Consider the following 11,627-nt stretch of genomic DNA (forward strand, 5'->3'; position numbering starts at 1 on the left):
GCAATGGCAAGGGTGCCCGCCTGAACCCCCAACCATTACAATACTATTTTTCTCAATTTGATTCACGTGTTTTCTACTTGTATTTAGCTACTAGGTCTTTCATTTGGTCTGTTTTAAAAATAGCATCTCAAACGATGTTATGTGTCATGCTGAAATTCACACACGGGGGATGTCACATGAAAGACAATCACAGATAAGATGTTGCGTTTAAAAAGAAATCCAGAGTGGCAGTAGAAAACAAAGCCTTATACACGAGATGCAAGTGCTCTACCACTGAACTAAACTGACAGGCACTTTTGCCTGTGGCTCTTTAATTGAGTTAGGGAGAGTGAAGGGTCTACACAGTGTACAATTTAAAGGTCGAAGCAAGACAATCTGATGCGAGGAGAATTCACAAAATGAGCCACTGCTTTATCGTTTACTGAGCTTTCAATGAACATCTAAGTGAAAGACAAATTCACTATTTTCACTTTTTGTTTAAAGAACACTTTTATCACGTTCTGCACTCCCGATGGTGTTTAACGGTGCTCTTTTCTACACTCCTGATTTGAGGATCCCGAGCTAAAATATTTTTTAAATACAACAAAATTCCGATATATTGAATAGTATTTATGTTTACATTTATATTCACTCGTGCCAAAAGCTTGTGTTCTCTGCATATATCAGGATGTGGAAAGAGGCCCAATCACATCTGGAGTAGATAGTATTTAGGTCAAAGCTAATTCAAAGTGCATCTCTGGGTGTGTTTGAATTACCTACGTGTTTGACTGAAGGACAAGCTCACGGTGCCATAAAAATTGACACTCGTCATCTTTTCTTCTACATTCACAGGTTTTACGCTAAAGACAAAAAAAAATTGTTGTCGTTTTCATGCCAGCTGGCACTAATTATTCTGCACCAACAGGGAAGATTAGTATTTTATCTATCGCAATATGTGTGGAATTTGTTTTTTAAAAAGTTGTTCCAGAAATAAACACTTCCATTAAAGTTAAGGCAGACACCTGTTGCTGTCCACAATGATCAACTCTGCATGGCAAGAGAGGAAGAAAAGCACTGTGGTGATTTGAACCCAGAAGCTTATTTATTAGACATGCACATTAACCAGCTAAGCCACAGCAGCAATGGAGCACTCTCCTTTTACAGCCTCTTAGACACTCACCGCTCTGAGATACCTGCGTTCTGTGTGCGCTGAGCCTGCTCGCTGAGCAAGTGATGAGAAATGGCTTTTATCTGGTAATTTCAAGTCCAAGGAGCTCAATATGCTTTTTATGTTTGACATCTTCAAGGAAAATGGTGAAATCGCAGGTGGAAGAGGAAAATGATCCTTGAGTAGAGGAAATACGACCATCTTGAGCACTAACTCATGTCAGGAGGCTGACTTCTGGGATGAGGTGGTGGAGCGGTAAGGCGATGGACTACTAATCCATTGTGCTCTGCACATGTGGGTGTGAATCCCATCCTTGTGAAGTTCAGCAGTTGACAAATGTGCCTTTTTAAACTGGGTGTGCTTTCGTTTCGTCTTTCGCTCCTGTACTACAGCAGTAATATTTCTAGATGTGCATGAACATGGTATAGTAGGCTGACGGCAGGAACACGGGGCCCACAAGCAGTGACAGTATCAGAGGTGTCTGCAGTGTGTTGGTTTGTGAGCACTAATAAAATAACTTGCCGTGGAAGCACGTGTGCCTGCATTAATACAGCTCCATTGAGCAGAAAAAGCAACACAAACACCGACTTGTCAACAGGAAGTTTCCGTAGCTGAAAACACAGCCATTGTGCTCCAGGTGAAGCTTGTGTCGCAGGATGTGGGTCATTGAGGCAGTCACGGTCTGGGATTGATTGGGTTATGTTGATTTGTGTTACAGGGTGTGGGTCATTGAGGCAGTAACAGGCTGTGATTGATTAGGTTATGTTGATTTCCAGGATGGTGTCAATTTTGCCTCTCACTCAAGGGGGTGACTGCAGTTGTCCCAATTAATACAGGAACAGTCAGTAAAAACAGTCAAACCCAAGTCGTTCAGGGAGCAATTAGGTATCGAGACTTGGAGGTGTGAGGAGTTGCTGAGCCAGTTTTAGCCAGACCAAGGGGTGAACTGATAAGGTTCCATGACACCTAGCTCAGCACTCCAACACCCCTCAAACAACACAAGCTTCCTCCTGGACCCGTTTCTGACAGGGACAGTGGAAACCCCCCTGAAAGGGATTGGCTAAGGAGAGGGATAAAAAGACCTGAGACAGAACAGAGGGGGCTCCCGATTCCCACTGGACCCTGGAGACGACACAGGCAGCACAAGGGAAGCTGCAGACTGCAAGACCCCGGAGGTACTCTGCAGAGACTTCTAATACCTGGAGGCAAGGATCTACTGGTTCAGTAACTGACGACAACGAGAGACATTGGCATTGAAACAGAGGTACTGTACAGAGACTTTTAACACCTGAAGGTGAGGAACAAGGAAACTGGCACAGTTAGCCGATTTAATACAGTCGCAGAGGATTTCTATTGTTACCTGAACAGAGACTGGGGAAATAGGACTGGGCGATACCCCTCTCCTCAAAGTGGGCCATCAGAGACTACAGGTACTAAGTAGAGATGTTCGAGTGACCTCTCTTTAGTATTTTACAGGAAAGACTGCTGTCCCTCTCTATTCATTTTGACCCTGGGAAGGACCTCTTGCTGCTGTGAATTCTGTTTTCGTTGTGTTTTTGGGTGATAGTGCATGTGAATGTAGTTGGAAAATAAAAAGGGCACTTATACAATACAAATGCTTGTCGCTGGTCTGTGTGTGCATTGGTAATTCTAGGAGATAACAGAACCTGTGGTAATGTAGAGGGGCCCTAGCACCCCGTTTGTATTGCTAGGTGGTGTAGTCGTACACGAGGCAGGAACATCCCTCGCCCATAGGGTTCACCTTACTGTGACACCTTCTTCGTCTATGTTTTTTGAGTGTACTGCAAATGATCTTAGTATCGAAGTGCCGTCCCACATAACCGATCCGAACAGTCTGCTTTACAGAGGAGCACTGCCGGAGCTTATCCTTGGCAAACTGAAGACCAGGCTGACCTCCTCTGTGACTCTTGAACACTGAGTCTCAAGGTTGTGAATTCAAGCTCCACACTGGCGGGAAATTCCATAGGTAATGATCACATTTTCTTGCATGCTAATCAAAAGAAATATTAAGAAACTTTTCCCGATACCAGTTTTTTACAAAAGTAAAGGCACACGGCACATGTGTGCCACATCACGTCCGAGTTTAGTGACAACTACCTCAGAGATTGTAAGCTGGGTAGTTTCAGATCAGATCACTTTTTTTATCAAAGGTTCAAGCAAACCCGAATACTTTTGCAAGAGACATTTCAGAATCCCAGTCAAATCCAGTACGATTGCTGGATCCTTTGAATTCGACTGAACTATAGCACAGATCTGCAGTCCACCATTAGAATACTGTGGGTGTGCTGTATAAGCCAAACCGCCCAAAATAGTTCTAAAACAGGAGAAGCATCCTCGTTTAGGAATGTGGTATAAAGTGAAATGGTCTGGGAAGAGTCCTACGTTTGAACAGTTCAAAATAGACAAAAAAGGGGTATTTACGGACTCTTTCGAAATGTAAGAACAAGCTGTGCGGACCTTATCTTTATTTACCTTGTGTAATCGTTTTTCATAAAGTGTAATTGTATTATAGCATGTGCCCCTGACGATTTGCTTGATACGTTATATGTGCTCTTGTTTGTATTGTATGTAGTTTTGTTGTTCAAATAAAATGTAAAAGACACAACTTTCCGGATGCGGCTGCTGTAAAAATAAAATGACATCAAGGGTGCTGTAAGCAGAGGTCTGAAACCTGCTCCACAGAAGATCTTTATCCAGAGGTGTTAAAGAAGTCGAGATCTCGCCATGAGAGGGGAAGCATCTCAGAAAAAGCAGGTGCAGTCGGTTCCACGGTCATAACGCCACTAAGTCGGGCGACAAGAGCAAAACCCACCCGGCTTCCTCCGGGCAAGTAATGAGACAAAGAGACAACGCACAGCGGGTAGCGTGGCCGAGCGGTCTAAGGCGCTGGATTAAGGCTCCAATTTGGGGGTGTGGGTTCGAATCCCACTGCTGCCAGGTGCTTCTGTCGAGACCCCCTTTCAGCTGGCTTCAGACAAAAGGGAGGGAACTGCTTTTTGGCAGTCTCTCGAGAAACTAAGCAAAGTGTTTAAAGATACTTTCTCAGCTTGACATCAAAGCACAAAACAAAAACCTTCTTGTGTCCTCTCAACCCAAAAGCGCTTTGCCACTTTTTGCGTTATGCAGGGAATGACGTCTGCCCAGATCACTTTTGTGTCAATGCAAATCATAGTGTGCCCTCCGTTTTAATGTTGGCTGTGCTGGCGTGCTGCTTCTGTCTGTGAAACTTGAATGTTCTGCTTCTTCACACCAAATCGTCGGCGGGGGTTGAGCTTGTTAAATCTTTGCGCATAGCGCTCCTTTGGAAGTACTTTGTCCAAGTTCAAAAGCAATCGTGGGATTTACTTCATGCGTGCAAAAAGCATGCCTCGCACGACAGATTTAAATGGGGAATGGAGCCTGCTTCTTGCTGTTTTTCCTGTGGTTGCAGTTACAAAGTTGATCGTGCTTTCACATTCTGTTAACAGTATTCACTGGCTGAGCTTTATCAGTTGGTTCATAAAGGAATCTCTGCTTCGGTTCCAGAAAAGTCATCTGTAGTGTGTTTTTTTTCCGTGCCCATGGCAGTCTTTTAAAGCTGGTAGTAATGGCAGCGAAGTTAATTTTTTATCCTCTTTAAAAGAATAAGGACGGGCTGGGGCGAGCTCCATTTACCACTCTTTCAGCTAACCGCCGAACTCCCGAACTGATTACACTGCAGAGCCACAGGCGCCTCGCTTTTCTCCATTCTCTGGGTTAGGGTGAAAAAAAAACTTTGCTGGTATTAGCTGGCCTGCTGGGAGTACCTCTTCTTCACTGATAAGCAAGATTTGTGTTTCATCTTTCGCAAGCTGTATAGATTTCTTTCAAAACAAGTTGTTCCAGAAAGGAAATGAACACTTGCATTCACCTGAATTAAAAGGCATGGGATTTGCCCATAAGGATAAATTCTGTACAGTAAGACAGGAAGAAAGGCACCGCTGGGAATCGGACCCAGGATCTCCTGTTTACTAGACAGGCGCTTTAGCCAACTAAGCCACGGCGCCGGCAAAGTGCTGTCCTTTGACAGCCACTTGGACACGTCTCAACTGCTCTGAGACATCTGCGTTCGGTGTGCACCGAGCCTGCTCGCCTTGCAAGTTGCCTCATTTACATGCGATAGTTCCACCACTAAGAGAAAGGATGAGAAATGGCTTTTATCTGTCACTTTTCATGTCAGAGGATCTCAATCTGCTTTCCGTGTACAAGAGGATGTCCAACTCATGTAGCTAAAGACGTAGACGACAGTGCTCCACTGAAATCTTGATCTCACAACCCTCGGCATGACTCCGCTGTGTTCTGCTTTAGACAAAGGGGGGAAAAGACTTCTTTCATCACACGTTTTGCACTGTTTACGGTGTTTGCAGTGCTCTTTCTTAAATGAAAACCAGGAATCGGCACCATATGAGGTGAGACTAGATAATATTGGAACAAGTAGCCTCGCCATTCCATGCGTGACGTGAGCAAAGTGTAATTCCTGTCTTTATAGTGTGCTTGTTAGAGACATAGCTGGCACCCAGAGCGCTTTAAATCTGGGAGTCAGCACCCCAAGACAAGAGAGTTTCCTTCGTCTATGTTTTTTGCGCGAAGGGGGAAACCATGCGTGTGCTGCAAACGATCTTAGTATCGAAGTGCCGTCCCACATAACCGAACCGAACAATCTGCTTTACAGAGGAGCACTGCCGGAGCTTATCGTTGGCAAACTGAAGACCAGGCTGACCTGTTCTGTGACTCTTGAACACTGAGTCTCAAGGTTGTGAATTTCATAGGTAATGATCACATTTTCTTGCATGCTAATCAAAAGAAATATTAAGAAACTTTTCCCGATACCAGTTTTTTACAAAAGTAAAGGCACACGGCACATGTGTGCCACATCACGTCCGAGTTTAGTGACAACTACCTCAGAGATTGTAAGCTGGGTAGTTTCAGATCAGATCACTTTTTTTATCAAAGGTTCAAGCAAACCCGAATACTTTTGCAAGAGACATTTCAGAATCCCAGACAAATCCAGTACGATTGCTGGATCCTTTGAATTCGACTGAACTATAGCACAGATCTGCAGTCCACCATTAGAATACTGTGGGTGTGTTGTATAAGCCATACCTCCCAAAATAGTTCTAAAACAGGGGAAGCATCCTCGTTTAGGAATGTGGTATAAAGTGAAATGGTCTGGGAAGAGTCCTGCGTTTGAACAGTTCAAAATAGACGTAAAGGGGTATTTACGGACTCTTTCGAAATGTAAGAACAAGCTGTGCGGACCTTATCTTTATTTACCTTGTGTAATCGTTTTTCATAAAGTGTAATTGTATTATAGCATGTGCCCCTGACGATTTGCTTGATACGTTATATGTGCTCTTGTTTGTATTGTATGTAGTTTTGTTGTTCAAATAAAACGTAAAAGACACAAATTTCCAGATGCGGCTGCTGTAAAAATAAAATGACATCAAGGGTGCTGTACGCAGAGGTCTGAAACCTGCTCCACAGAAGATCTTTATCCAGAGGTGTTAAAGAAGTCGAGATCTCGCCATGAGAGGGGAAGCATCTCAGAAAAAGCAGGTGCAGTCGGTTCCACGGTCATAACGCCACTAATTCGGGCGACAAGAGCAAAACCCACCCGGCTTCCTCCGGGCAAGTAATGAGACAAAGAGACAGTGCACAGCGGGTAGCGTGGCCGAGCGGTCTAAGGCGCTGGATTAAGGCTCCAGTCTCTTTTGGGGTGTGGGCTTGAATCCCACTGTTGCTAGGAGTTTTTGTGTTACAACCACCAAATGGAGCAATGTGTTAAAAGCTACTTTATCAGCTTAACATCAAAGCAGGGAGAAAAAAGTGTTTCTTCTTCTCAACACAAATTATCGTTTCCACCTTCAGCAGGAGAGTTTGTCTACCAAGATCACTTTTGAGTCAGTGCAAATCACAGTGCGCCCTCAATTTTAATGTCGGTTGTGCTCCTTTTTTCTGTGAAACGTTAATGTTCTGCATTTTCAAGTCGAGTCATCCTCAGGGGTAGAGCTGATTATGTCTTTCCGCATAGCGCTCCATCAGAAATAACTTCAAAAGTTCAAAAGAGATTGTGGGTTTCACTTCAAGCAATCACAAAGCATACCTCACATGTCAGATCTAAATGGGGAATTTGTTGGTTACGAAGTTGAACGTTTTTCCATGTTCTGCTAAAGTATCCACTGGCTTGCCTTTATAAGCAGTCTTGGAAAGATAAGCTGTGGTTCATCTCAGGAAAAATCATCAGTACTGTCATTTTATTCTGTGTGTATGGCCGTTATTTAAAGTATATAAAAATCACGAGTTCATAGACTTATCCAAATATCAACGGCACCTTGTAAACCTGTCATAAGAATTCCTTCAATCCAATAGTTTCACTCCAGGGAAAAGGCAGGGAAACATAGAGAATTCTTATTTAAAGACAACATCCGTATTGGATTGCATGTAAGCAGGCACCACTCAGAATTCCTAATATGATTTTGAATTCAGTTTTGCAGTGCTTTAGTGCTTTACTACTTTCAGAGAGTCCTTTATTGACCTTGCTGAAGCAGAGAAGCAACATAATCACAATTGTGACCAGTTTTTCTGCTGTTTCTGGTTAATACTGATTATTATTTTGTATTTTGATTAGTATTTTTCGTAGCGTTCTTCCTCAGCTTTTTAGTTATTTGGTGAGCAAGAACCACTGTGAACGAGTCTGAATCAATCAAGAACACATATGGTACTGCTGTCCTGTGTATTACTGCTTCATCCTAATTGAGCTTTTCAGTGTTGAAGAAGACGTTTCCAATTTCGATTGCTGGTTTCAGAGGATGTGCTACAAGATCACAGATTCATTTGAAAAGATTTGGAGATGCATTGGCTGGGATTCAAACCTGGCTCAATTGCATGAAGGCACCTATACTCAGCAACGAGAGAAAAGGAGAAGGGGCCAGAGGTAGTGTGGCTGAATGGTCTAATATGCTGGATTTTAGACTCCACTCTCTCAGGGGCATGGGTTTAAATCCCACTACTGCCCAATGTTTCAAGACCTTACTTCCTTTGATTTGTAATATGGTCAGTAAAAGCACTTTATGTAAGTATCTCTTATGTCAGCGCTACAAGTCACTTACTGCTCCACAGGACCGGGGTTCAATCCCTGGCATCTTCAGGTGTTTTATATAACTGTACTCACATCGCAATCTTCTGTTGAGTGAGAACTCTTTGCTCGTGTTCATAGAGAGCCAGGTTTACCTTTTGAATCTCACCCGCGATTTCCTGAGAGATCATTCAGCGAGCGAGTTCTCCCTCTGGACTCCGCACTGAGCTGAAAGCTGCACGAATTCCTCACTGTGTGTCCTGTACTGTTACAGGTGGTCCAGCGTAAATGTGCAGCACAGTGATATGAACAACTTGAACTTTTTCTGTATGTGAAGGAAAATGCAAAAGAGCATGTAAAGTATTGATCATATAAAATATCCATGGTACAATTCGAGAAAAAACTGAAGCACAAAACAGCAACTTTTGATGATTACAAGAGATTCAAGAAACACAACCGTCCGCAGATGGGTTCGGATCCTGAACGCTTAAGTCAAAAGAACAAAAGCAAAGTAAACTCTCTTCATTGTCTTATAGTTTATGTAATAAAACAATTTTTTACTTTCTTTATAATTTCTTACTGTTGATAGACGATTTATTGAATTTTAACAGAATCACAATTACAAATATTTGGGGTTAAACTGTTATTCACATACTCTAACAAAGAGAAACGTTAGTGTCTTCCGGGGTGTGAGCCAATTTCTCAAAACATTAAAAAATAAGTTATAGAAATTGAATTGTTCTACTTTTTAGGCTTGCATAGTCTTATTCATATTTCAGTAAGCCTTTTCTTCTGTAGTAATTTCATTTGATATTGAAATTAGTCCTGATTTACAAGAATTTTGTAATAAGTTTCAGTTTAGGAAAATCGTGCCCAGAAGCTACCAAAACTGGTAATGTTCACATAATGTGTAATGCCAAAGCAGCAGCTGGGGTGGGAAACAAAAGGCATTTCTTGGTATGAATCCTAAAACTTCAGAGATGGCGTTCTAGGACTTCTCGCTTCAGATAAAGCTGTCAATACATCATAGATTTCTACTCAATCAATATTAGCAGTGTTATCACTACCGAACACTAAATATAGATCCTGGCAATAATTCATGAGTTGTTTGTTAGAAAATTGTTTATGGTTTTTTTTAAACATATTTTCAATACCAGACAAAAAGTCGAAAGTTTCAATTTCATGCAACTGATGAAATCTCTCTTCAATGGAAGTTATAAGTACAGTACATCCAAAATACTGCGGAATCAATCAAATGTACATGTTTCTTGTGGATCCAGAAGATCATTTTGAGACTCAAAACATGCCTGTCTTTTCTTTTTTCGAGGACAAAGGAGTAGCAGCAGGAGTAGCAGTTATGGCAAGAACGTGTTTAGAGTTCAGGACTTCTCATTTCTAATGCAGAGCCATCGACTCGGAAAGCACCGCCCGCGATAAAAGAAATTGCAGAATTGGTCTGTTCATGCTGCCTACACGCTTTGAATTGCTGGCATTTTCTGCAAGCGTTCCTTTTTGAGGGTTCATGAAATTCCTCACATTTGAGCCAACACTAAAATATTTCATTCGGGGTCGCCTAATTCATAGTGCAAACCGAATCTACAGGGGAATGCTGTGGCACATGAAGCCGTTTGTTATTCTGTTGTGAGGTGTGAGGGGCGGAATGCAAATCGAGTTGGTGAATAGAAAATGAAACAGGAGTCACTTCTTGAGCTACGAATTCCAAAAGGTATGAAAACCTGTGCATTTTAACAGTGCAGAATACTCACAAATTGCACTGAGTTGCTTGCTTTCTTCTGCTGCTTTTATATTTCAGTCATTCACTGTAGCACTGGAACAATTCAAGAGAGGTAAAAGCAGAAGCTGTCAGGAGTGGGATTTGAACCCACGCCTCCATTTGGAGACCAGAACACCCAAGCCAACTGGAAAGACACACGTCCTTGAGTCTGGCGCCTTAGACCACTCGGCCACCCTGACAAGCGAAATCAAATGGTGTGCTGAATGCACCAGTAGTTGACTAAACTGAGTTTCTTCCCTGAAATTATTTGCTTGCGAAGAGCCAAGTTGCCTTGAATGGATCTTGGAAATCAAATATACGGATGGATTGTTATTCGGTTGTGAGTTTTGAGGGGCGTATTATAAATTGAGTTGGTGAAAAGGCGCTTTTTGTTAGTCTGTCGGGAGGCTGCACAAGGTGTTTAGAGGGAGAACTTCTAAAAGGCAGGCTCTCTATGTTTAACATCAAGAAAGATTTTTTTTTCTCAATGGAAATGCTCTTTGGCGCTTTCAGCTTTACATAGGGAACAACGTCTGACGAGACCACTTTTGAGCCAGTGCAAATGGTAACGTGCCACCAAGTATATTTAATATTGGCTGTGGTAGCGAGCTGCTTTTGTTTGAGAAGCTTTTACTTCTTTAAGCTGAATCATCGGCAGGAGTAGCTTATTAAATCTTTGCTCATTGCGCTCCATCAGAAATACCTTATCCATGTTCAAAAGAGATCAGGGGATTTACTTCATGCTTTCACATGGCATACCTTACACGAAAGATTTAAATGGGGAATTGATTGTGCTTCTTGATGTTGTTCCTGTGGTTGCCTTGGTTACAATGGTGAACGTTCTTCCACGTTCTGCTAGAGTATCCACTGGGTGGGCTTTATCAATTGGCTCGGATAGGTCATCAGTGCTCCGTCTCCAGAAAAATAATCAGCACTGTCTTTTTTCTGTGCGCATGACCGTCTTTTAAAACATATAAAATCACGAGTTCATTGATTTCTCCAAATAACAACAATACATTTTAACCCTTCAATCCAATAGTTTTACTCCAAGTAAAAAGCAGCGCAATATAAAGAGAGATGACATTCAAAGATTTCAACGTTCTTATTGGATTGCCTGTATGCAGATATCGCTCAGAATTGCTAATATGATTTTAATTCAGTTTTTCTCTACTACTTTCAGAGTCTTTTATTGACCTTGCTGAAGCAGAGAAGTGACATAATCACAAATGCAACCAGTTGTGCAGCTGTTTCTGGTTAATAATCATTAATGCGAAAAAAAAAGCTCCTTGCATTAAGATCAAGAGCAACCAACGCGCTCGCTTGTTGAGTTGGGTATTTTCCGAGCTACTCTTCCTTAGCTGTGTAGAGGTTTGATGGGTTTACTGAGACAATTATTCATTGCAGCAGCAATCACGAGGTGATTCGTTGTGGCTTTTAGAAAATCAATTGTCAGAACAACTAACAACGCACACACACGGGTTCAATACACGAGATACAGTTATTAATATAAATTGTGCACCAAACATATACCAGTCTGCCTGGATACAAGCGGCAGACCTTACTGTGAGGGTTATCAATACACAAGGTATATA

The 11,627-nt window shown here is 42.2% G+C and overlaps 3 non-coding genes across 3 annotated transcripts; 1 reads left to right on the forward strand and 2 right to left on the reverse strand.

Annotated features, from left to right (window-relative positions):
• Positions 1–4,027: 4,027 nt before the first annotated feature.
• Positions 4,028–4,105, forward strand: trnal-aag (transfer RNA leucine (anticodon AAG)). Its single transcript has one exon. It is a non-coding gene; the product is annotated as a tRNA-Leu (tRNA).
• A 1,014-nt stretch (positions 4,106–5,119) lies between these two features.
• trnat-agu (transfer RNA threonine (anticodon AGU)) lies at positions 5,120–5,193 on the reverse strand. The gene has a single exon. It is a non-coding gene; the product is annotated as a tRNA-Thr (tRNA).
• Positions 5,194–10,122: 4,929 nt separating this feature from the next.
• Positions 10,123–10,235, reverse strand: trnal-caa (transfer RNA leucine (anticodon CAA)). The gene is made up of 2 exons: positions 10,198–10,235; positions 10,123–10,168 (listed from the first exon to the last, which is right to left on the reverse strand). It is a non-coding gene; the product is annotated as a tRNA-Leu (tRNA).
• Positions 10,236–11,627: the final 1,392 nt, after the last annotated feature.

Source organism: Lepisosteus platostomus, chromosome 5 (assembly GCF_059453375.1).
Source record: "Lepisosteus platostomus isolate fLepPlt1 chromosome 5, fLepPlt1.hap1, whole genome shotgun sequence".
NCBI classification, from domain to species: domain Eukaryota; kingdom Metazoa; phylum Chordata; class Actinopteri; order Semionotiformes; family Lepisosteidae; genus Lepisosteus; species Lepisosteus platostomus.